This window comes from Thermobia domestica, chromosome 1 (genome assembly GCF_964235325.1).
Source record: "Thermobia domestica chromosome 1, izTheDome1.hap1.1, whole genome shotgun sequence".
Taxonomy (NCBI): domain Eukaryota; kingdom Metazoa; phylum Arthropoda; class Insecta; order Zygentoma; family Lepismatidae; genus Thermobia; species Thermobia domestica.
The window spans coordinates 191,057,779-191,072,361 of NC_137454.1; the positions used below are offsets into that span (position 1 = coordinate 191,057,779).

The following is a 14,583-nucleotide window of genomic DNA, read 5'->3' on the forward strand; positions in this document are numbered from 1 at the left end:
TCGTCACACTTTGGAGGCCGATTTTGACACACTTCTGGTGACGCACAAAACGTACAAAACAGGCACTAAACGATGCGAAAGAACCGACCCCGAAATTCGATAGTGGCGGAACAGTGAGCCATTTAACTCCCACTTTAAAGGCCTGTTTAACTCACTTCCGGTGACGCACAAGACGAGGAAGTAGGTACAGAAAACTTTTTTAAAAAACAGGCACTAAACGATGCAAAAGAAACGACCTAGAAATTCGATAGTGTCGGAACAATGGGTCATTTTGGTCACACTTTGGAGGCCCATTTTGACACACTTCTGATGACGCGCAAAACGTGGAAATGGGGGCACGAAACAGCACGAAAATTTAGTAGTCGATGCAAAAGGAAGGACCACGAAATTCGGTAGTGGCGGAGAAGTGGGTCATTTTCGTCCCACCTTCGAGGCCCATTTTGACCGTCTTCCAGTGACGCACAAAACGTCGAAATAGGCGCACAAAAGGGTACGCGGTGTGAAATTAACGACCTCGAAATTCGATAGTGGCGGAACAGTGGGTCGTTTTCGTTTCATCTTGGAAGCCCATTTTGACCCACTTCTGGTGACACAAAACGTGGAAATGGGGGCACGAAACAGCACGAAAATTCAGTAGTCGATGCAAAAGGAAGGACCTCGAAATTCGGTAGTGGCGGAGAAGTGGGTCATTTTCGTCCCACCTTCGAGGCCCATTTTGACCGTCTTCCAGTGACGCACAAAACGTCGAAATAGGCGCACAAAAGGGTACGCGGTGTGAAATTAACGACCTCGAAATTCGATAGTGGCGGAACAGTGGGTCATTTTCGTCCCATCTTGGAAGCCCATTTTGACCCACTTCTGGTGACGCACAAAACGTGGAAATGAGGGCACGAAACAGCACGAAATTCAGTAGTCGATGCAAAAGGAAGGACCTCGAAATTCGGTAGTGGCGGAGAAGTGGGTCATTTTCGTCCCACCTTTGAGGCCCATTTTGACCGTCTTCCAGTGACGCACAAAACGGTACGCGGTGTGAAATTAACGACCTTGAAATTCGATAGTAGCGGAACTCTTGGTCATTTTCGTCCCATCTTGGAAGCCCATTTTGACCCACTTCTGATGACGCACAAAACGGAAATAGACGCACAAAACGGCACAAAACGATGTGAAGGAAACGACCTCGAAATTCATTGGTGGCGGAAGAGCAATAATTTGTTCCGTCATGTTTGTAGGCCCATTTTGACCCACTTCCGGTGATGCACAAAATGTGGGAATAGGCGTACAAAGCGACACAAAACACGCACAAAAGATGCAAAACAAAGTATCTCGAAATTCGTTGGTGGTGGAACAAGTTAGTAACGCCGTGAGCACCAATATAAGCATAAACTGTAGTTCTTACCAGGGGGCGCGGTGGGTCAGTGGTAGAACGTTCACCTCCGGTGCTTGAGGTCCCTGGTTCGATCCCAGCTCGCGCAGTTTGGACTTTGTGGTGGACAAACACCGTGCTCGTGGATTTTCTCGGGGTTCTCCCGTTTCCTCCCATTTTCTTCATTTCATTCATTTCCCATCATCGCCGTCTCCTTTAGCCTAACTGGCATAGGTGTGGGACGTAAATCTAAAGATTTCATATAATTTTTTGTAGTTCTTACCATCAAAGCTGAGAACTGCACGGTCCAATTTTTTAGCCAAAGTAGAAGCCCAACCGGAATAGTGATGTCAACCAGCCCGGATCGGTTCAACTGAGCGTACAGCTTGAACTGGCTTGGTTGGGATTACCCATTGACTGGGCTCAATTGAGCCAATGGCTTGAACCGGCTCGGTAAAGGCGAGTTATCGACTCGGCTCGATTGGAGCCAATGGCTCGAACCAGCTCCGTTGAAACGAGTCCATAGGCTGGGTTCGAGTTAGCTTAACTGAGCCAATGGCTCGAACCGGCTCGGTTGGGGTAAGCAATCAGCTCGGTTCGGTTCGGCTCGTGTGAGCCTTCGGCTCGAGCTGGCTCTGTTGGATGAGCTGTTGGCTGGGCTCACTTCTCGGTTCGGCTCGATAAGTGAATGAGCTGTGAGCGAGCCGCTTGAGTCGTTGACAACCCTAAACCCGGGTCGAGCAGTTTTAAACATGTTTGGCTGGAGTCCCATAACTTCTAACAATTTTTGGCTCGAGTCCGAATACTTGCTCCTCCTGAACTCAAGCCAAGAACCTCGTGACCGATGTCCTTGCCTCCTGAAGATTTCTTGACTACCGAGATCGACAGTTAACTAATTTTTAGTATTCCGATAGAAACCGCCTATATTCCATGTTTATACAGGTACACGGTGTTATAATAATAATTAGTTATAGTAGTAGTAGTAGTATCATTGATAATTATATTGTCTATGTAGGATACTTGAAGATAGTAGTACTTGGAACTACACAAAGGATTTAGCTCGAATTGGCTCGACTCGACTGGAAACTCGATCCGAATTCGAGTCGAGTTGGGAGAAATTTTTCGAGCCGAGATGTCGAGTCGAACTCAAAGATGTCTGCTTCGAGTCGAGTCGAGTTTTAAAGAAAACTCGTTCGAACTCGCTCGTGCTCATTCCTATTGTATGCATGACGGGCATATAGAGTTCTTTCGAGGGGGATAGAACCATAAACATAATATATTTAAAAAATACTTAGTTTCATGGCTTTCTTCCCAGGGGGGAAAGGGATGGTAGGTATCCAGCATTTCTTATAAGTACCTTATTTGAAATATGTAAAACAGTAACAAGTTGACAATACAATATACACACATCTTCTTATCTTCAGTTTTAATTGCTGATTTCAATTGCAATTAACAATTACAATTAACAATTACAAGTTTCAATTGTCAATTGCAATTAACAATTGAATGTTTCAATTGCACCCTTTGTAATTGACAATTAACAATTAAAAGTTTCAATTGCCTGGTGACCAATTAACAATTAACAATTGACGAAAATTTAATTGCAAATTTTATGATTGAATTCAATTGCAATTGAAATTAATTGTCAATTACAAATTGAAATCAATTGCAATTGATTTTCAGAGCAATTACTTTCAATTGATTGATCAATTGCAATTGATTTCAATTGATTTTGCCCAACACTGACTTGTGGGTACAAGTTTGGAAGTTCCTTCCCAATAATGGCAAACATTGTTTTGTTGCGATATTGTGTACTCGGACTATCCGAAAGGAAATGAACGGTCGTCACTTGGGGGATCATGTGAAGGTATTTTTCCAGAACAGGTTGTTAGTGCTTCAGGATTGCTAAAGGGTCATGGCGGAGGCTGTCAGAAAGGGTACAAAATGCTTTCTTATAATTTTTTGTGTAGAGAAGTCCAGTATGGAGTGTAACTTGTTGACGGGAAGCACCAAAGTGAACCGACTGAGGTTCAGCAGCATATTTACATTCATAATTCTGAGAAAAATCTATATGTAGTACAAGTTCATTTGGGCCAAGGTTCTCTCTCAGTTTCTTCATGGTAAGGTACTTGAAGATTCAAAAGATATCACCATATCTTTGACAGACATTTCGATTGAATCTTTACTTGTCTTGTGAACTGTTATCTCACCACCTTTGTTGTTACATCTTTTCTCTTTCTTGGATATCCACTGCTTGTGAGTAGTTAGCTGGTCAGTAACATTATGATACGTCAGTCGCTTGCTTCGACACTTGTCACAGTTTCTTGAAAGACATTTCGGGAATATCACTACAAGTCATATAGGATAATATTTCTTCCAAATTAGTGTGCTAAATAACATTTAAGGAACACAGCCTTCTAGCCAATAAGAGCATATTCTCGTGTTTTACACAGAGGAACGTATCTCTAGCACCAATTTTCCGAGGAACGATCCAGAATGGCTTTAGCCAACAAAAGGTACTATAACTTACGATAAATGAACCCTTCTAATTGAATTTTGAGTGCAATTTTTTTTTAACTTTCGTTTAGATATCGCTTCTGCATTGTAGCGCCACTTTTTCGAATTGTCTTTTTTGCCTGGCCACAGTGTGGAATTTTCATTTTCAAGAAATTCCTGAATCTTATCTCTAACGAAGAAAGTTTTAGCACTTTTTTCTCGTTCATAACAATATTTCGAAGTACGAAATTTTATGTTAGATGTACACAGTTTGTATGGTAAAAATTGCTTAGCCTAATTCAGTAGTGTGTATTTTCGTAGTATTCTTCCTTATATCACCTTTGTAAATAAATGCTTGGCTTTGTTCGTCTCTAGGTTTCTAAACCCTGTTTCAAGTTCGAATTGTAAAACTTCACCAAAAGTAAGCTTCTTTCTCACATCTGGAGGCACATTTCTCCCTTTTAGAAATGTATTCACCTTTGTTCCTGGAGTTCCAGAATCGCTCTTCCTCCTTTGGAGTCAGTTTCCTTCAAACGCAGGTACCTACTCTTGTATTTGGCTACTTTTTTCTAAGTTTCTCATTTCAATTAATATCATCTTCATTTTTCTGTATGTTTTTCTGCGATCACATCTCACTGATTTACGACCTTTTTTTCTTTTGTCTACTTTCAGAAAGCATAATGGAAGATTCTGGGTTACTTGGAACAGGTGGGGCAGGAGCCGTAGAGGATGAGGGTACAACATCTACAATGTTTGCATTTATAGATTCATCAATACTTGTTGGAGGAGAATTATCTCGTAGTTGATTACGCAAAATTTCTTCCTTCTTCTCACGTTGTCTTGATAATCTTTGTGCAACTCTCCATACATGTCTTTGACGCTGGCGTTCTCTTTCAGTCATGTCTGCCACAAGTTTTATTTTCCCTGACAGTTTACTACGTTCATATATTTCGTGCTTCTACTTTTGCAGTTGCTCAAGCCTAATAGGGTCGCTCTTGATTCTCTCCCTCCGTCGCCTTTCACATTCTCGTTTCTTAAGACGTTCTTTCTGCTAATGGCGGCCTTCTTCCTGCCCATCCTGTTACACTGATACTGGAAAATACAATAGTGAAGCGCCAGGTTTTTACTTAAAAAATATTTATAATTAATTAAAAATAAAATAAACATAAAAAACTTAATCTTTGTTGTGTTAAATGATGTTCACTCTCCTTAAGATTATGGACTGTACAAATGTATCACCGGCTGGTGGTAACGAACTTACTGGGCCTGTGTGGACTTGCAATCAACAGTCACTGACCCATTTACCAAGCCAATTATCTCCGGAAAATAGAACTCAAATTAGCCGAAATAAGAAGATTCCAGAGCCTCTTCCATCTCAACTCACAGTCCGGTATCCAGGCCTGCAGTTTACCATCCGCATCCCATTGTGAAATACGTTGCGAACCACAAACTACCGACACAGGACATCGACCTACAAGTAGAGCTGGCAATGAGCACCATGGAGATCTTAATTTTGTCTGTAATGGCCCTACTCAAAACAAAATCTCATAAGAATTCCAAACAGAATTTAGTAGCGCAACGGAGATTTAAAGAAAGAAAAAAAAAAAAAAAGATTTTGATCAAACTGGTAGAAATGAAATGGATTTCTGTAGGCTCGGCTGTCTCAATCCCCGATCAATTTAAGGAAAATCTCCTTTTTCGATTCACAGCAATTAACTTTCATTTTAACAGTAAAAGAATTGTGTACGTACTGCTCTGTATCTTGTCCATATTTCACATACTATTAAAATATAACTGTACTCATTTTTACTACTTTAAAACTAAAAGATACGTTCTTGAGCTCGAAAAGAAAGATATTCCTTCACGGCTAATAATTTGTTTACATCATTCACTGAAATAGATTGACAGGAAGTTCCATAAAAAAAAAAAAAAAAAAAAAAAAAAAAAAAAAATCTGTTACATTTTCTTGAAGTGATATACCCATCTGAACCAAAATAAACAAGAGAAAATAACATTAAATTTTACTAATTTTCAGAGTCGAATCTTCCATCCAACATACATTATTTACATCTCGTTCAGCTTTCAAGAATTTCTCAAATCTGCGTATTCATCAACATTCTCAATATTGTGGACATTTACGGAAAGACGACACTAGAAAAAACAATGAAAATTAATAAACACAGCAAATTTAATATACGTCAAACAAATTTAAGGGATATATTTTCTTACAGGTTCTCTATTCCTTTTTGTTTCTCTACATTCGGTGCTAAAACATCTGTGCATCATGGTTGTGGCGGGCATAGAGGGTTTACTTGTTCATTTGCTACCTCACCTTTGAAACTCGGACCTCATAACATAACAATTCGCACAGGAAAACACCCACAAGAAAAATACACAATATCTAAACCTAACATCCCTAACATATCCTAACCTAACTAACTAGACTACCTTAACCTAAAGAAAACACATATATAAAGCACTTTTATTAGACACAAAACACCCTTTTATATAGCTACCACATATTTGCAAGGACGTATCTGTTATCAGTTACTGTGTCGCTTCAAAATTTTCACTCTCTCTCTCTCTTTACTTAAATACTGAAATTTCAAGCAGATATATTTTTAAACTGTATTTTTAACTTATTTCGATGGGTATCAGAATATAGTTGCCGAGATCTGAACTGTTGACGACAGTTTCCTGTTACCGGTACTAAAACCATGTACCCTTATGGTAAACGCTAGCCGTGATCTTGACAACATCTGTTTCAAAATTTAAAACCTTTGGAAAATTAAGCAAAGAAAAGCACAATGCAAAATTTTAAACTTCGAGCAGTACTTCGATTTCGAAATAAATAATTTAGAGGTTATAAAATATAAAATTTCTTTTATATCTTTGGGGAAATGTATGTGCCTGAGGTACACACATTTCTTGTTATTATGACAATCGTCTTCGTAATGTCGAATCTACTCCCCCCCCTTCCCCATTGAGTGTACTCGGGGAATCACATTTCGAATCTATATGTAAGTAATTTTGGGGAAAAAACTTGGAAAATTAGCACATCATTTTAATATCCACTACTTGCACAGAAAACCACATTTCTTTACTGTCATGCCACAAAACAGTGAATTTCGAGGTTGAATTACCCAAACTAGATTTTCTGTTTCACTCACTTCTCACTTACTTGGAATACATCCCACGACGGTCGATAGACTGTAGAAGTCAGAGGAGTGTAAAATAAAATCTTATCTTCCACCAAATCCCATCAAGAGATTTAACTAGTGGACACAAAAACAAATCTACTAGCGTTCAATAACCATACCACGATGTCATGGCGTAGCAGCTCACCGCCAGTCACCGTTCACACATTTTTTATGACCACTGTCTTGAACAACCTGCTGCAAACAATTTTCTCACAGCCTAGACTGTCACAAATATTATACGATCTCGGGAAACACCATTCCAAGAGAGCGTCACTATTTGAAATTGTACTTTTCTATAATTTTGTACAGACGTTGAAAACTTCACGTCTATCTCTTACTGCTGCTTCTGTTGAAAGACAAAGACAAGAAGAAGATCCCTAATTGGATGTTGTTTGATGACGTAACTATAGGATAATCGATTTTTCTCCTGGCGTCAAAGAAGCCGAAAATCTCAACCACAGCTGTGATTACGGATGACCCAATCGCAGATAATTTACCCCGAAACAAAGAGATGCATAAAGAAGAAATTGTGGCTGACTTTCCAAATTTAGAATTTTGAAGAAAATTACGAAATAAAATTTTTAGTTTTCTTTTGAAGATTCCCTATAACAAACTATCCATAGAAATAAACTAAAAACCATATAAAACGATAAAATATACTCTTACTTTCTAAAATAATGCAATATTTTCGGTTAAATATGTAAAATTTACAAAATATAATTAGTGACCATGTATTTTCATGGAATACATATTTAAAACTATCGTTTTGATAAAATTTACGCAAAATTTGCGACCTACGTTTACCATAACACGATAAATAAAAATATTTTGAAAGTTCCACTGAAGATAAATTTTTTTTATTTATATACACTGGACGTTTAAAACTCCTGGGCCATGTTACATTATACAAAGTATAAGGTAACAAGGTGAAGATCACGAATACAGTAAATAAATAAAGTTTGAGATTAAGGCGTAAAAAACTATACGGGGAGAAACTTGATCTAAAAACAAGGAAACAAACTTTGTCCAAAATCTCATAGTTTTGAAGATAGAAGCTGCCTGAAGCGTTGGAAAATGTATCTCAGAGACCTATGTTTCAAACACTATCAAACATACAGAGTGCTGATTAATAAATCATTTAGGAAGCCATACCTATTCGAATTAAAAATGGATTTTTCCAACTGTGCGATGTGTGCGCAAGGGATGGTGAACCAACAGTATTTAATTATTGGTTATTGTTGCAGGAACCCCTTGTACACGCATCGAACAGTTTTGAAACACACATTTTAAAATATAACCTGTATTACTTCCTAAATGGTTTATTAAGTCGCACTCAATATGTTGGATAGTTGTTTAATAAAGGGGTCTCTAAAATTAATTTTTTCGCGCTTTCGGCAGCCCAAATCCCCAAAACTATGGGCTTTTGGCTAAAACTCCAGAGACATTCTTCTTTTAGCATCATGTATCTGCCCTTATTTTGTTTGTACACATTAATCTAATACCGTATTTATTTTGAAACATATATCATCACTGTATTATCTATTAAAGTTTTATCAGAAAGTAGAAGATTAGTGTTAAAGGTTCTTCGATTAATAAAACTCGCTATAAAGTTCCAAAATTTACATTGGCATTCATCAATATTAATTTTTCGGAACACACTATTTTATACTTTTTGGTTTGTATTTCTCATTTTGGCTTTTAACTATGGCTTTTACTATCTATTTTATCAGGAATCAAGTTGTCAAGTAGCGAAATTTCTTAGGAACAGTCATTGTATCGGTCATAATTTATTATTTTTTTCTCACTGTCACTTCGGTAATTATTTCCTGCTGTCTGGAAGACAATGATATTTCAATAAATGTACAAGGGTATGGTACACGAATGTATTTTTATAATTCTTTGGAAAACATTCCCAGCACTTACGCATATAACATCTACTAAAATCAAGATCCCACCTCACATGCAAGTTTAAATTTATGCTATTAGCAATTACATAGATCTAGTATCATTTTCCCGATGATTTTGAAGTAAGGGGATCTTTTTTATTTATTTCTGAAATTTGATCTAGAAAAGAAATTATTTCCAATTCACTCTACATAGATTTTAATAAAATGTGTTTAACATCTACGGTTTGTATAAAACACATTAGAATATCAAAGTTCTAAGCCATTTTGAAGGAAAATTTCTGCGACATACTTAAATGTTCCTTTGTACAGTACATAGTGTGCAATTCACTGACTACATGGACACTACACCTTAATCTTTAATTTTTTTTAATACAACTTCAAACACAAAACAAACAGACATCCTTTGTCATGTGCTAATAGAAAAGAGCTTTTATAGAAAATTCAGATATAAGCCCAAAACACCTAAATAATTTTCTTTGGGTATAATCCCCACTGCCCGTCCCTAGTCTTGACTCCTCTCCCTTGATCCCGCTAGTTTTGAAAATTAAAATTCCTCGAACTAAAATTTAGCCAACATTTTCTATGTAATTTAAACTCCTACTATGCAGGTAAATTTCTGGACCCTCCCCAAAAAGAATTTCTGGGTACGTGTCTGTCAATCACTTGTGAATCACGTAACAAGACAAGTTTATTTTGAAAAACAAATAATACTCTCAGGAAAGCAATAATAAATCTCAAGTTAAATAAATTACAAGAGAATATAAATTAACGCCGAAATTTCCATGCTAATGACGAATTAAATTTAATCGAGCTTCTACAACAACCCCTTCCACAAATTATTAAATACATTACTTGCATATCTTAAGTCCCTAATATATTAATTTACAGAAACAATATCGCACTGATTTAATAAATACTTTGATTTCCACAGTCTCTACACTATTGACAATCTATTTTGCCACCCTGCCGGAAAATCATACCTAGTGTCTATCTTGGGCAACAGTTTCCCTCCAACTGCACTAACCAACAAATGACACACGAAAACCGTTCTAGTCGCACGGTTGTCAGGTCATATTTCTCTTTCCAGCGAACGGCATATCAATTTAAAATGCACCTTTGCTGACGACTGCAGAAATGGGAACAAAGATTTTAAAGTCTGTAAAATAAGAATACATTAAGACTCGAAGCTATGTTTGAAGCTCAGTAAAGTTGAACATCGCCTAAAAGTTGTTGCTTAATATCAAAGGCGTACGGATACAAACAGCTACTTTATAATAAAATAAAATAAAAAAAAAAAAAAAAAGAAAATGAAAATGTAGTTGGTTACAGCCATGCTAATGACCATCTCCATTTACTTTTAAATTTCATATCAAGCTATTTTCTACAAGTAGTACATTTTGAGGAAGAAATGTACATGGCATTTTAAAGGAACTGAATTACACATATATTTGAATTTTTGAGCAATTAGTGTCCTTGGTTTAAAAAATATTAACTGGAGACAGCATTTTTTCCCCTATTTTGAGAGTTACCCATATATAATATGCTAACCAAATTGTCTTATTTTAGAAGTTATAAATTCTTCACAGGAGGTTACTATTTTGCTAAGAATCTGGGGAAGAGAGTTAGAACGCGTTGAATATAAACCTGAAAGTAAAAATGGAAAAATGAGAATAAATGTTGAATTCTGGAATAATTGGCTGGGCAAAACAGTTTATATATATATATATATATATATATATATATATATATATTGACATTAAGATATTATTTACTCCAATACTATTTTCAATTTTTAATTTACTTGTGAAAACTATTAGCTTATCAATTTGGCATCGAATATTAATAAGCTATGAATTTGTCGTCTTCAACCAGAATTCGTTACCATGGATGTGATTTTTTTTTTTTTTTCGAGAAGAAACATTTCTTTATCAGTTTTCTTTTGTTCTAATAATATGCTTTTTTAACTGATTTTGCAAATGAACCCAAATGATCAATAACGTTAATATCAGGAGATTGCGAAGGTGTTTCCAGTACATGCGGACAATTATACAGGAACTACAAACGCACATTGAGTGCTTTGTACTTGGGATTGTTATCGTGGTAGTACTGGAAATTCTCTTTTATTCCCAATGTTTCAACACTTTGTACCCGATTTTGCGTTAGAATGTTTAAATACTTTGTTTGTCTGTAATTCCATCGATTACACGAAGTTCCTTGGACCAGCAGCGGACATACAGCCCCAAACCGCGACCGAGCCGCCTCCATGTTTGACAGTGAATCGTTGATTACGCTCTCGGAGTTCTTCATTAGGTTTTCCCTAGATATAACATTGACCATCTGAACGGAACAAATTAAATTTGCTTTCGTCCACAAATAAAACAGTGCTGGGAAACGGAAAATCATTTTTATATTTTTTTTTTACAAAACTGAGTCTTTTTTCTAATGCACTTGTCAGGATGGTTTTCTTACGGACTCCTCTTCCATGTAAATTGCTTCTTCTTAAAACCAATCTTACGGTTTCGGAATGCACACTTTTATTAAGATGTTCTAATACTTCTTTGGTCAGTTTAGGAGCAGTTATATTGGGGTTTTTTATTAACCTATAGTACAATATATCGCTCGTCTGACTTTGAAAACACTCTAGGTCTATAATTTTTTGGGTTTATTTTCCACTGATTTTGTTGATTTGAAACGTCTGATAATGACATGAAGTGTGGAATATGACCTATTTACTATTTCTCCAATATCAACAACTGATTTTCCCTCTTTATAATATTTTAAAATAAGTTCTCTTACATCTAAAGAAGTTTGACCACGTTGCCTTCCAATTTTAACTTTTAAACACGCAATTTCACCCACGTAAAACAGTACGGTTTCAACTCGTTTCACTTGGACACCTAAAACTGTCAAGTAGACAACTTTTGTAAATTTCCCTATTAAGTTCAAGAAGAGAGTGCTGCCACCTGTTCGAATTCTTTTTTAACACGGATTTTTAGCTGTATTTGCACTTTTTTGTATTTTTGTAGTCATGGAGTTGAGTTTTGTTATTGCTGTATCCATATTGCATAAGTAAATAATATAGAGAAATTAAAATATATTGTTTTATCTCTTAAGCATATTCTTGGAATCTTTATTCTCTCTTAGAATGTGTAAGTAGGTATATGTCCGACTTCTTTGTTGAGCAACTGTAGGTTAACGATTGGAGATTAATTCAAAATTCAACCTCAATACTTTAAATGGCATAATTAACATTTAATACTAATTTCTATTTTTTCCCTTCAGTTCGCATCTTATTATACGAGGAGAAAGATTTGATTTAAATCAAAGGGATCGATTTAAATCAAAGGAATCAACAAAAATAATTTTTAAAAAGTCATGATTTTTCCACCCTCTGTACTACCTTATTTACGTAAGTATTACCGTATATGTTTATTTTAACTGAGACTACAAAATTTTGGGGATAGTTTTGGAACTGGGAAGCCAACACAAAGTAACCTAATCTAACCTCAACCAACAAAAAATACAGAAAATATAAGAAAGTAAGAAATGTCAACTTCAAAAATTCTTCCCCCCCCCCAGTTCAAAAATGTCATTTTTTTTAATAGTGTGTCGTTCAGCTGGAATGTATCCAGTGCTGTTATTTGACATTATTATTGCAAATTAAAATATTTGGCCTGTGTGCCGCAAAATAGGTCCGATATTTTCAGACTTAGAAACGTTAAAATCTTGTCATTTATTAGAAAATTCACCATCACTATCTTAGTGTTTCCGAAGAATTCCTCGGTTTAGATTCATTTTTAAAGGACTTCGCCGTTTGCGTGTAAATACTGCGGGTTAACTCCACAGATGGCGGCCTCAAATTACAGAATTTACGGGAAAATGAACACAATCAAACTAAATGTCAGCATGAGAATAAGAAAAAAGTGAAGGATGGCATTTAGAATCTTCCCCCAAGTCGTTTCATGGCTCCAGAACCGAGTACCTTGTTTTTGTCTAAATTGTGATAAAGGTAGTAAACGACGAGTTCTGCGAGGCTTCTAACGTCCTTCGCTAGCTCAGCTATATTTTGTAAAGTAAGATCTTATATATGTATGAAAGGTTGGGGGAGAAACCAAAAGATACCCAAATTAGATGGTCATCATTGAAGAAAGAACAAATAGTAGTAATACAACGTTGAAAAGGGGCTCATATAGGTCTTATCCAGGCGTAGGGTTGCCAGATTTTGTAAACGAGAAACCGGGACATCAATCTCAGGCTATATATAAGGTCAGGTTCCTACTCATTTAGTCAGAATCAATTAAGTGCATGTCTTTTCCAGGTTACTACTCATAATTTGCCAGTTCATTCTATACATATTTAACACAGATGAAGCCCCACGTGTGTGTATAAAGAATGTGAAAAAGTAACATAAGAAGAGATGCCTGGCATCTGTTGTTTTTACAGGATCTTGCGCCACTTACGACACACTCAGGAAGAGATGCTTTTTTCTTTGTTGCGTCATCACTTGAGTCAGAAACACTACCCTGAAAGAAATGCAAATTTAGCATTTAGCAAGAAAAAATCATTACGGTAAATTCAGAACGATAAACAAAAGGTAACTATCTTGAAAGATTTGCGCAAGCTCTCCCAAAGTTTGGCAATAAGGTCAGCAATAAGAACGTATTTTATAATTTTTTTTTTTGTTTTTGTTTTGTTTGTTTGTGTGTGTGTGTCATGTCTGAAGCTGATACGCGTACTTCATCACCCGCTTTCTTCACCGAAGATTTCACTTTCAGGGATAGAACCTTTCTTTTCTTTGATTTATCAATGTAAAATTACAACAATTTCTATTGCACTAATATCTACCGTACGTTGAACACACTCATCTGAGTGTGTACAAACCAAAGATATGGTTCACTTAGCAGATTTTTAAAGATGGTTCTTGAAACTTTTGGTGCTTTTTCTTCTGATTGTGAGAGGAAAAATTATTTAAGTGTATCGTAAATTGTCAATACCCTCTCTGCTGCAGCAGATAAAGATAACCATCTAGATTTTTATGTGACAACAATTTGCGGTGTTCTACATCCACAAACTCCCAAAACTCTTTAAGACGCTCCGCGCGTACTGTATATATAGAAAAGTTTAATTATAACTGTCTCCACTTCTACAGACAAAACTTCAGCTGCTGTCTTCGCCGCATTATAAAGTATATGAGTTGAGCATCTGAAATTCAAAACATTTGGATTCAATTCACTCTTCAATTTTGCGAACACATTGCTTGTACCTGTGTGTTGAATACCACTAAAGTTTGTATTTGCATGGTCACCACAGAACGCAGTGCATTTACTCCAGGCCCGTATTTATATATTGTGCGCCCCTGTGCTCTAAATAATTTGCCGCCCTCTCCACCCCGCACGAACTTGTGTTTCAAACAAGGAAAGAAGCTGTGATTTTGCAAACATACCAGCTCTTGTTGAATAGCAGTTTAGATATGACAAGTTACAAAAGTTACAGCGTAATTTTAAATGGCCTAATTCTCAATGATGATTATGATGTGGTGTTCTGCCCGAAGACAGGTGTTTGACCCGAAGATCCCTGGGCAAGGTGAACCCATGGTAGTTTGCCACTGCCTTCCTTG

General features: G+C 36.5%; 1 protein-coding gene across 4 annotated transcripts in view; it reads left to right on the forward strand.

Moving 5' to 3' along the window:
• Window positions 1-14,583, forward strand: part of Haspin (haspin) — a 152,513-nt gene that overhangs the window by 16,632 nt on the left and 121,298 nt on the right. The window contains exon 2 of one of the 4 annotated variants that reach the window (XM_081767536.1): window positions 4,532-4,594. The exons of the other annotated variants lie outside the window; for them this stretch is intronic. The gene's annotated coding sequence lies outside the window, so the exon portion shown is untranslated. The remainder of the gene's footprint in view (window positions 1-4,531; window positions 4,595-14,583) is intronic. 4 annotated transcript variants of the gene reach the window in all.